The sequence below is a fragment of the Canis aureus genome, chromosome 31 (genome assembly GCF_053574225.1).
Source record: "Canis aureus isolate CA01 chromosome 31, VMU_Caureus_v.1.0, whole genome shotgun sequence".
NCBI lineage: Eukaryota > Metazoa > Chordata > Mammalia > Carnivora > Canidae > Canis > Canis aureus.
Genome location: NC_135641.1, coordinates 20188341 through 20200315, shown reverse-complemented (window position 1 = coordinate 20200315; position 11975 = coordinate 20188341).

Genomic DNA, 11975 nt, shown 5'->3' with positions numbered 1-11975 from the left:
CACGCTTTTGTGACAGCCTGAGATGTCAATTCTGCTCAGTGTCCATTATTGTTAATGACAGAATTGTTCTAAACATTTGCCCCGTCCTTGTACAAAATGCAGTTTTTAAGTACTGAGTCCTCAGATGATTTGTCTAAAAGGCCTTGCTTCCCTCCAGTATGTTCTGTGAAGTGTTGGCTATCTGCTTTATTTATCCATCTTTCTTCAGGCTGAATGCTCTTTGACAACTTTTTCTCAGTCACATTAGTGTCTTCTGCAGCTGTGTAAGCAATATTCTAAATCCTTGCTACTCAAAGTATGGGCCAGTGTATCAACATCATCTGGGGACTTGCCATAAGTATATAATCTCAGGCTCACCACTCCCTCCCTCAAGAACTACTGAATTAGAATTTGCATTTTAACAGGTTACCCAAGTAATTCAGATGTACACTGAAGGTTGAAGAACACTGTAGATCTTTCTTGTTCAATAATTTGCTTCCTTTTGGGAGTTCTAGCTGAAAATGAATCGTGCTGTTGGCTTTTCTTCTAAGGCATGAAGAATTCCTACTCTCAATGATACTGAGGAGGAACCATAGGAGCAACAGGGAGACTTGAACAAGATGTAGAGAGTTCCCATACGTTAGCTGGTATTTACAGACAGGACAAGCCAGTGATTCCACATGATCTAGTAGACTATCAGACAGTTTTCTCTACCTTGTACACCTTATTGTTACTCATTTTAGAGAAAATTCTACATTTAGAATTCTACAAAATTCTACATTTTAGAGAAAATTCTATAAGAGAAAAGTCTTATATCGCACTTATTTTTATACATGAGAGTTTTCTTGTAAGATGAAAAACTTCTTGAGGCAGGCAAAGCACTCATATTTATCTCCTTCACATCCCATAGCCCAGGGCTTTTATTATAATAGAAGCTTAACAAATGATGGTTGCATTGAATTGTTAACATTGCCAACAGACGCAATGTGTTTAAAAGAGTTATGACGTCACTTTTTCTAGGAAAAATGAGAAGGAAGTTGATAATGACCTAACATAAAGCGCTGAGGGGATAGTGTGCCTTGGTGACTCTAGGCATTTGAGTTACATTGCAAATGGTGCAGTCTGGTCCAAATTAATCCTTTCTATTACTAAATAGACCAAGTCTTCAAGGTATTTATGAAAGACACTGTAGTTTGGAGTTATCCTTTTGATTTGGGTGTCCAAGGGTTAAATGTCCATCCAAAGTGGTCCTAAAGAAGGAAGAACCCTTAAAAGTGGAGGGGATATTACTTTAATAGTATTCATGAATCTATTAACCCTTCTTTTCAGAGGTGTGAAGAACCAGAATTAGAATCTGGGAGCATGAAAGGGAGTACACGTGGATAAGACCGATATTGGGGAAGACTTTTTATCAGAAGACTGATAAAAAGAATTTTATTTGTGTGGACCATTGAAGACTGTATCGTGCTCTTTTGCATGTTAATTACTAAAAATATGTTGATTGTAGAAAATCTAATTCAATTTACCCAATATATTACACAGATGAGGTGCTGATATTTTGGGAATATGTTTTTTTTTAATATGAAGTTTTACAAAGGGTAACATGACTAGGACTTAATCATGTTGCCCCTCACATCAAGGTTTATGTGATACATTGGTAATTTGAATTGGTAGTGGAAAAAATGGAAATGAGAATCCTGTCATGTACAATATTAGGAAACCATACTGGGGAAAGGAAACTAAGCATAAAGAGTCAACTTAGTTTCACCTCACAGTAAAAGCAAGAGGAGAGATGACATTTAAAGGTTTATACAAATTACTGTGTACATCATCCTAAAAAAATCCCAGATGGCTAGAGGAGAATTTTTATCCTGGCTTCATGGAAGTATATATTTCTTTTAAAGGAAGAGTTATAGTTACAAATAAGTATAGCCAATTAAGAGTAAAAGCTATACTAGTTTCAGAAGCACTTAATTTCATTTATAACTAAAGGCAAATTTGTCACTTAATTAGTAAGTCTGACACAGGTAAAGAGGAAGACAGCTGCTTTTCTAGGCATTTTATGCCTCACTGGTCCCCGGTAACCAGATGGCATTGTTGTTGCTGATGGATGAACCAGAGAAGATGTGGGAGAGAATCCACCCCCCACACCAACTCCTTGAAACAACAAACTTGTATTAGAAATCTCACAAGGAGTAAGCTTTCTTCTGTGTTCACCTAGGTCAGGCTGGGGTGGGGAGAAATGCTGGAGCTGAATGAGTAATTTTGTCCTCTCCCCTTGTGGTTTGTTTGAGAAGACCCATAGTTAGTAGGTAAATGAGTGGCTGCACACACCAGCCTTCTTTTGTTTAGAAAAATTCCCAGTTACAGAATTACTCAATAATGTTGCACCAGTTTTTAAAACCAAAAGAAATCCCATTTATTTGCCTAGCACTTTAAAGTTTTCCACTTGCGTTTTCATCCGTTATTTTGTGACTACTCTCAGTAACTTGCAGAGTAAAACAGGACTGGGATTATTAAAAAAATTTTTTTTTAATTTATTTATTCATGAGAAACACACACACACAGAGAGGCAGAGACACAGGCAGAGGGAGAAGCAGGCTCCATGCAGGGAGCCTGAGTGGGACTCGATTCCAGGTCTCCAGGATCACACCCTGGGCCGAAGGTGGCGCTAAACTGCTGAGCCACCTGGGCTGCCTAGGTCTGGGATTATTATATGAGAAACTGAGATTCAGAAGTAGAAATTAGGTTGATCAAAGTTTGCAAGGATAAATTACAAACCTAGGACTAAAATCTAGTTTCTAGATTCCCATAGTGCTTCCTCTAATACAAAGATTATACAATAAATAGATGAAATGTTGATCAATCTCATTAGTAATTAGTAATTAGGGAAATAGAAATTAATAATATATCAAAATTTTTATCTTCAATTTGGTAAAAATTAAGAGAATTAGTTTTCATTCTTGGCAAATAAATGTAGAGACATAGTGTTCGTATTTGGGTACATAGAGGCAGCTTAAAACTTTTATAATTTTTTAACATAGTATTTCTACTTCTAGTAATCCATCCTATAGAAAAAAATCACATTTCTACATAAAGATAGATATATGTACAATGATGTTGATTGTTAATATCAATAAAAAACTGCAAATAACTTTAAGGTCCCTAAGTTGGGAATTGTTAAATGATTATAGCATATCTATATTATGAAATACAAGATGAAACTATTTTAGAAAGGACAGATGTACACGTACTGATACAGAACATTTTCCTGACATACTGATAAGTAAATGAAGCAAATTACACATGAAGCTTAAAGTTTAATTTATTTAAAAAATTGCATATGTGCATATACGTGTATAAAATGCAGATGCATAGAATAAAAGGTCTGTGACAGCACAGACCAAACTGAAAATAGTGGTTGCCTATGGTGGGAAGAGTGATATTATGGGGATGGACAGGTAAAGAGGAAATTTATACTTAGTCTAGATTTCTGTATTATTTGACTCTTTGATAAGAATTTCTTTATGTATCATTATAAAATAAAAAATGTTTAAAAAGAAAAGTTAACTTCTCCTGGGCTACCTTCATTCCTTGCATCCTGGATTGTGGCCTCTCTCACACTGTCTAATGACTGGAGTCTGGCCTGAGTCTCAGCAGGAGCTCAGCTCCACAGCTCTGACCCAACAGTATCTTTAGGTAGAGAAAGATTCTGGCACCAACCTTTCAGGATTATCTAGATTTTCTATCATTGCATTATGATGGTTCTTTACCAACCTAGATAATAATACCATGCTGATTTTTTAAACTTTCACTAGACCAATGGTTTCTTTTTTTTTTTTAATTTTTATTTATTTATGATAGTCAGAGAGAGAGAGAGAGGCAGAGACACAGGCAGAGGGAGAAGCAGGCTCCATGCACCGGGAGCCTGATGTGGGGTTCGATCCCGGGTCTCCAGGATCGCGCCCTGGGCCAAAGGCAGGCGCCAAACCGCTGCGCCACCCAGGGATCCCAGACCAATGGTTTCAAAACACTTTTGGCCACAAAAGTTATGCTCAGAAGCCCAATGCATGAAAAGACAAAAATGGAGCTCCTTTGGTTGAATTTGAGGGTGGTAAGGACTTTTCCACCCTACCACCTCCCACTAATAAACTCTAAAAAATTGCTTCCAAAAAACACCTATGCCTCCAGAGAGCAGTTTGAAAATCACTGACATTATATTTTATAAAGAAACGGGAGGGAGTCCAGTGAAGTGATTCAGCTGAGGTTAAATGCTAAATGTGGAGCCAATCTTTGAATCTAGATATTCTGCACCCAGTTTTATTAACTTTTTCAGGATGATGATTCACCTTTTAGGCAACTCCAATTAGTTTTGGCCGTCCAGACTTTCTCAAAAATAGAGAGCTCAAATAACATCTTTACAACTGTTAGAATAGGGTTTTGTGTGTGTGTGTGTTTGTGCACACCTCTCAAACACCCTTTATGACTAACTCTTAATTACTTCATCTTGAGGAGCTCCACTAAGTAAGGACTACAAAGTGAACTTCACTTGTCTTGTACTATTTTATTTTATGAGATGAAATGGTAAAAATTATAATTTTAACTTGTACCATTTTGTAATATCCAGATGGTGCTCATGTTATTCCACATTGAGCTATGATGACTGAGTGCTTAACATTGAGAGCTGTCAGTATGCATGTCTCCTCGCTATCCTAGTGTTGGTGGTTGGGCCAGTGAACCTTTAACTAGACTAACTGATTAGGACATTCTACTCCATTGGTACTAATTTTTCACCTACATTGGAGTTATGAGTGATTTACAAGTTTACAGCGATGACTTCAACTTATTTTCTAGTTGATAAACAAATTATTCAGCAGTGTAAACCACTCTTAAAGATCATAAAAGTCTTTAAAAAAAGGCAATTAGAATAAAGCAAGTTCTAAGACCAGGATTTGATCTGTATCAAGTGGGATAAAATGTTTCACTAACTTCTGGCTGACTTGGCTAAAACAAGTTAATCCTTTTAAGTTGGGAAAGCTTAATAACATTAGTTTACCATATAAATGTTTTTCTCACCCAGTTCTAATGAGATATAATTGACATATAGCACTGTATAAGTTTAAGTTGTATAGCATGATGATTTGACTTGCATATGTTGTAAAATGATTATCATAGCATCTAAGTTTTAATATCATTATTATAATCATCATTGTGATTTATAAAGTGCCTTTTGTTAGCCTTTGGGAGTGAAGGGTAAGATCAAGAAGTATGCTATAGTTTACATAAGGCCAATAGATAGATACTGTAGATCCAGTCCCAACATTTGGCTTTCTGGGACTCAGTTTCCTAATCTATATAATAGTGGGGCTTGACTAGATCAGGGTTACTGAATCTGAATTATCTGAACCTCTAAGAATTCATAAAGGAAACAATGAGAAACAATGGGGCCCATTTTTAGTATTTCAAAAACTCTAAATGAAATGGCATGTTTATATTAGTTGCAGCCCTATAAGGGAATTAATGCATCAGCCATGTAATTAATTGCATAAATTAATTAATTTTAAATATTGATGATTGCCTATTGCTTTTACTATATTGTATATTACAGTTTTATATGAATAAAAATTAGGAAACAATTCATTACTTAACATTACTTAATAAATAAAATCTTCCAGGAAGAAAAATTCAAAACACAAAATACATGGAATGTTTAAATGTTCTTTGGTGGTGAAAAATTGGGAACTCCTGGTCTAGAAGATCTTTAGGCATCTTCTAAGAGGACCTCAATGATCCCTGACATCTGGCATTTATACCCTTGTGTAATTGCTTCCCCTTGAGCATGACCTGGATTTATTGACTTCTTTCTAATGAATAGAATATGACAGAAGTGATGCGATGTCACTTCTGAGATTGGGTTATATAAGGATTGTGGTTTGGCTCTCTTTTGGATCGTTTGCTCTGGGGGAAGCCAGCTGCCTTGTCATGAGTTGACCTTGTGTAGAGACTCACATGATGAAGTTTAGAAGCAAGTCTTCTAAGGCCTGCCAATAGCCATGTCAGTGAAATTGGAGGCAGGTTCTCCTATAAGGGAGCCCTGTAATGCCAGTAACATCAGTTGACACCGTTATTTCGGTTTCATAATAAACCCTGAGCCAGAGTTATCTGGCTAAGTCATTCCTGGAATCCTGACCCACAGAAACTGAGATAATAAGTGTTCATTATTTTCAATCTCTAAATTTGACATATTCTGTTATGCAATCATAGATAGTTAATATGGACTTTTCACCTTTCCATGTTTTAATTTTCAAGGACCCTTAAAGAGACTTTAATAAGGGAGAGGGGCAATACAAAGAGAGATAGTCATTACTAAAAGTAGGGGAAAAGAAGAAAAACAAGAATAGGAAACATCAGACAGTCAGAGGGAACAGCTGTCCTTGAATACCAGAGAATATCCCCTTCTGAAGAAGTTGAATGAATACAGTGACCCATCATTATCTTTTGTGAAGAGTGTCTCTACCCTGGAGGCAGTTGGGTGGAGATTATGGTGGTAGTCACAGAGAGCCTCTCCATTGCCGCATCTCCTCCAAAGTTAGAACATTGGCCTAGGAATTTCTTTCACAAGAAATTTGTTAAGTTTTCTTTCACAGATCACCAAACATCACCACCGTAGTTTATGTAGAAAAGCCATGCTTTGTACTAAATATTAGCTATGTTTTCTGTATTATTAGTACAAGCATTACAAAAGATGATAGAGGAAGAGCAGAAACAGGAAAAATTCTGTGAAATTAAGACAGAAGTTTTTATTTCTTTGACTTTTAAGTTATGTCTATTATGCCTTTTTAGTCTTTGTTAAGAAAATTCATGAGGAGTAAGAAGAGGAGAAGGAAAAGATAATTTTTAAAAAGAGGAAAAAATAGAGAAGGTGGGAAGATTTCTAGTCAGGACACTCACTGCATTCCAAATACAGAGGAATGATAGATAAAATGTGAAAACAAAAAATGGAGGAGAGATTTACACTGATGAAAACTCAGAATAAACGTCACTGTAGACCAGTAGGGACTGATTTCACAAGCCTGGGGAATCCAGTCCTAGAAATGGATAGTGTTTTCAGGAGTCCTGTAAGGAAAGTTTTCCATGAAAGAAGCAGTCACAGCAAGGCTAACAGTTTTAATTCGGGGACTGGAATAGGATAGTCCCTGTCCTGATCACTACCTGCAATTATGGCTTTAGCAGGTGCCAGGCAAGGAGGGAGGTGGTTTAGTGAAAGGAGGATGACACAGATAAAATCCATAGCCTCATTTGTCACTATTAAAGAGGAGCTCTGAAATGCCATTATACTGCTTGATTCTGGACTAGTTACCTGGGAGGTAGGTGGAGGAAACCTCAAACTGTGGATGGATAAATACAAAGGTGAGGGAAAAAGAGAGAGACAACTATAAAAATATTGACTTAACATTTGTTGAACTTCTGTTATGTGGAAGATATATAGAATGCTTTATGTATATAGAATATATAACTCATGCATCATCTCAAGAACTATGAGGTAGTTATTATTTTAATTTTTGTTGTTATTACTATTGTCTCATCATACAAATGAGGAAACTGAGCTACAGAGAGGCTAAATAAATTGCCAAGATTACCCAGCCAATGAGAGACAGAACTTGGATTTGAACCCAGGAAGTCTGAGTCCAGAGTACAGATGCTAATCATTTCACTATTTCGTTTGGAATGCAAAACTCACTTAAAATAATTCTACTCAAAAGGAACCTACAAATTATATTCCAAACACAGTACATCTAATTCTATGAAAGGCAGGAAAATAATTAACCAAATTATGAATTTGATATAGGTAACATTAGTTTGACAAAGACTTAACATTAAATATATTTAGTATGATTAAACAAGGTAAGTGAGGGAGTAACTTATTTTTTAAGAAAGCAAGACATTTTGAAACAAAAGCAGATAAAAACAAAGAGAAATAGTTGGATGGGAAAAGAGATCAATTAGAAATATTGGAAATAAAAACATAGTCATTGACTCCACTCTTAATTTATAGTTGAGTAACTAGTACTGGATTCAACTTCTTACTGTAAGCAGCTAGAAAACTGGACAAAGGATATTGAATAATTTTTCTCAGATATTAGGCCACAGGCAGCACAGAATTGTGATTCTTAAGAGGAGAAATGGGAAACTCAAGAAGACCACAGCAGTCTCACTGAGCTGAGGAGACAGAGACCAAAACATGAACATATGAAAATAATGAAAAGAGAAATACAAAAGCTATAGACTGAATTGTGTCTCTCCCCAACCTCTGTAAAATCTGCATGTTGAAGTCCTAAGCCACTGTACCTCACAATGTGACTGTGTTTGGAGACAGGTCTTTACAGAGCAATTAAAGTTAAATGAAGTCATTTGTGTAGACTCTAATTCAATATGCCTAGCATCCTTCTAGGAAGAGATTAGCATACACAACATGCACAGAGGGAAGATCATGTGAAGACACAGGGAGGTGCTCATCCACAAGCCAAGGCAAGAGGCCTCAGAATGAAAACAACCCTAATGACACTTCAATATTGGACTTCTAGACATCAGAATGGGAGGAAATAAATTTCTGTTTTTTAAGTCACTCACTCTGTGATATTTGTCATGGCAGCCCTACAAAGTAATAGGAATATATTTAAAAAAAAGAATTCCTAGAGATAAAAATAATTTGAAATGGAAAATTGACTGGATGTGCCTAGCAGCATATTAGATACTACAGAAAAAAATATCAGTAAATTTGAAGTTGTAGCTCTCTGAATTGAAGCACAGAGAAGGAAAAGGTGAAAAATAAGAAAAAAACAGAATCTCAATGATCTACAGAACTGTATTAAGCCACCTAACATATTGTAAACAGAAAGAAATATGGAGGAGAGAGAGTGGAAAGAATATCTGAGAAAAAAATTTGCCCAAAACTTTCTAAATTTGAAGAAAAGTACTATCATATATTTGAAGGCAATCAAAAAACTTCAAGTAGGATGAACACAAATAAAAACACACCAATGGACATAATAATAAAATTTTGGAAACCAGTGATAAAGAGAAAATCTTCAAAGAAGCTAGAGAAAAAAATACACATTAATATAGGGGGAAAAATAAGAATGACCACTGTCTTTTTTATCAGAAACAATGCAAGCAAAAAGAAATGGGAAAATACTTTTAAAATGTGAGAACTATAAACTGTGTTAGTCAGCTCAGGCTGCCATAACAAGATACTATACACTGGGTGGCTTCTTAATTAACAGAAATTTATTATCTCACAGCTCTGAAGGTTAGAAGTCCAAGATCAAGGTGCTGACTGATTCAGTTCCTGATGAGACTCTCTTTCTTGTTTGTATTCAGCTACCCTTTTTGCTATGTTTTTACATAACTTTTCCTCCATAGGTGTAAAGAGAGGGTGCTCTCTGTGGTCTCTCTCTTTTTAAAAAAATATTTTATTTATTTATTTATGAAAGAGAGAGAATGAACAAACAAGTTGGTGGGTGGGGGGATTGAGGGGCAGGGGAAGGGAGAGGGACAAGTATACTCCGTGCTGAGTGTGGAGCCTCAAGTGGGACTCTATCTCACAACTGTGAGATCATGACCTGAGCCCAAATGAGAACTCAGATGCTCAACCTATTGAGCCACGCAGGTGCCCCTGCTGTCTCTTGTTGTAAGGACACGAAGTCTATGGGATCAGGAGCTCACCCTATGATCTCATTTAACTTTAATTACTTCCTTAAAGTCCCCATCTCCAAATATAGCAACATTGTATTAGGGGGTCTAACATCTAAATTTTTGGAGACAAACATTTATCCATAACATCAACCTAGAATCCTATATACAACAAAAAATATCCTACAAAGTGTGGTAAAGACACAGATAATAAAAAGCCATGAGAATTAACTGTCAGCATTACAAAATATTACATGTGTATTATGAAAGTGTTAAAAGAATAATTTAAAGCTGAGAGAAAACAAACAGTACCACATAGAAACTAATGTGTACACAAATAATGAAGAGTACCAGGAATAGAAAATATTTGAGTAGTATGAAAATATTTTTAATCATTTTAATCTCTTTAAAAGATAACTTAATGTTTAAAGCAAAATAATGTATTAAGAAGATTATAACATTTGTGGAAGCATAATGTATGACAATATCACAAAAGACAAGGTAGTGATAAAGTGGAAGAAAATTGTTGTAAGAATCTTATTCATGAAGTGGTGTAATGTCATTTGCATGTAGACTATAAAAAGTTAAACATGCATATTGGAAGTCTAGAGAAAACAATAACAATTAAAACAATTACAGCTAATAGTGCAATTGCTAGGTCAGAGGATAGCTCTCCCAAAGATACAAATATAGTGACCCAAAGGGACTATGGAAAAAGCTCAGATATCCATCCACAGATGAATGGATAAAGAATATGTGATATATATATATCCATATATATATGGAATATCACTCAGCCATCAAAAAATGAAATCTTGCCATTTGCAAGGAAGTGGATAGAACTAGAGTGTATTATGCCAAGTGAAATAAGTCAATCAGAGAAAGACAAATAATGATTTCACTCATATGTGGAATTTAAGAAACAAAACAGAGGAGCATAGAGGAAGGGAGGGGAAAAAAACCCCCACCAAGACATAATCAGAAAGGGAGACAAACCATAAGAGACTCTTAACCATAGGAAACAAACTGGAGGTTGCTGGAGGGGAGGATGATAAGGCGAAGGGGTAGCCTGATGATGGGCATTAAGGAGAGCAGGTGATGTAATGAGCACTGGCTGTTATATTATACTGATGAATCACTGAACTCTACCTTTGAAACAAACAATACACTAGATGTTAATGAATTGAATTTAAATAAAAAAAGAGAAAAAAGCCCAGAGCTACAACTAATAAGCGAACTGTGAGGGATAAAATGAAATCAAGGTTTCAATACCAAAGAAATCATCGCAGGGCAAAATAGTAACAAAGACATGTAGGACTAGTATAAAACAGTAACATGGGAGACTTAGAACCAGCTGTATCAATAAGTGGACTCTACACTATGATTAAAAGAATAAATAGGGAGGTTTCATAATGATTGAAGGATCAATTTATGAAGAAACCATAACAACCTGAAATGTGTATACTCCTAATAACAGATCTTCATATTACCTGATTAAAAAACCATCAGAAATGAAAGAAGAAATAGGACATTGCAAGTTAAGAGTGGGAAATTTTAACAATCTGCTCTCACTAATTGTTGGAACAAATAGAAAATTAGAAAGCATAAAGATGACATTAACAGTACTACTAACCAACTAATTTGCATTTCAGAGCGCTCTACTAAATAATAGCAGGATATATATTTCTTTTAAGTTCACATAAAACACTAACCAATGTAGACCATATTCTGGGCCCAAATCCAAATTTCAACAAATTTTAAAGAGTTGATATCATACAAAATGTACAGCTTTTTGTATGTTAATTATACCTCAACAAAGTGGTGTTGAAAAAACCACTGATGCTAATTCATTAAAGTATAATAATACAATCATGATAAAACAGATGCTATATACATTGCTTATTGATATAGTGAGTTGTTTATGAATTATTGTTAAGTTGAAAAAAGGCGAGAAAACTAAATGCACAGATGTTAAACAAATTTCAACAGTGCTGAGATTGGGGTGGCTGACTTCTGGTGACTTTTTTACTCTGTATTTTTCTGTGTTGCTTGAATTTTTTACATCAGAATATATCCCCTTTTTAATGAAAACAATGAAGTTGTATTCATTTCAAACAGAAAAGAGTACACAAAGTTTGAAGATGCAATAATGTTCACAAATAGTGGGGGAAAAAGTGGAGACACTACCATGGACTCTACAGACATTAAAATTATAATAAGGAATTCCTATAAAAATATTAATAAATTCAACAACTTAGATGTTAAGAACAATCTCCTGGAAAGATAGTTTGCCAACAGGACAC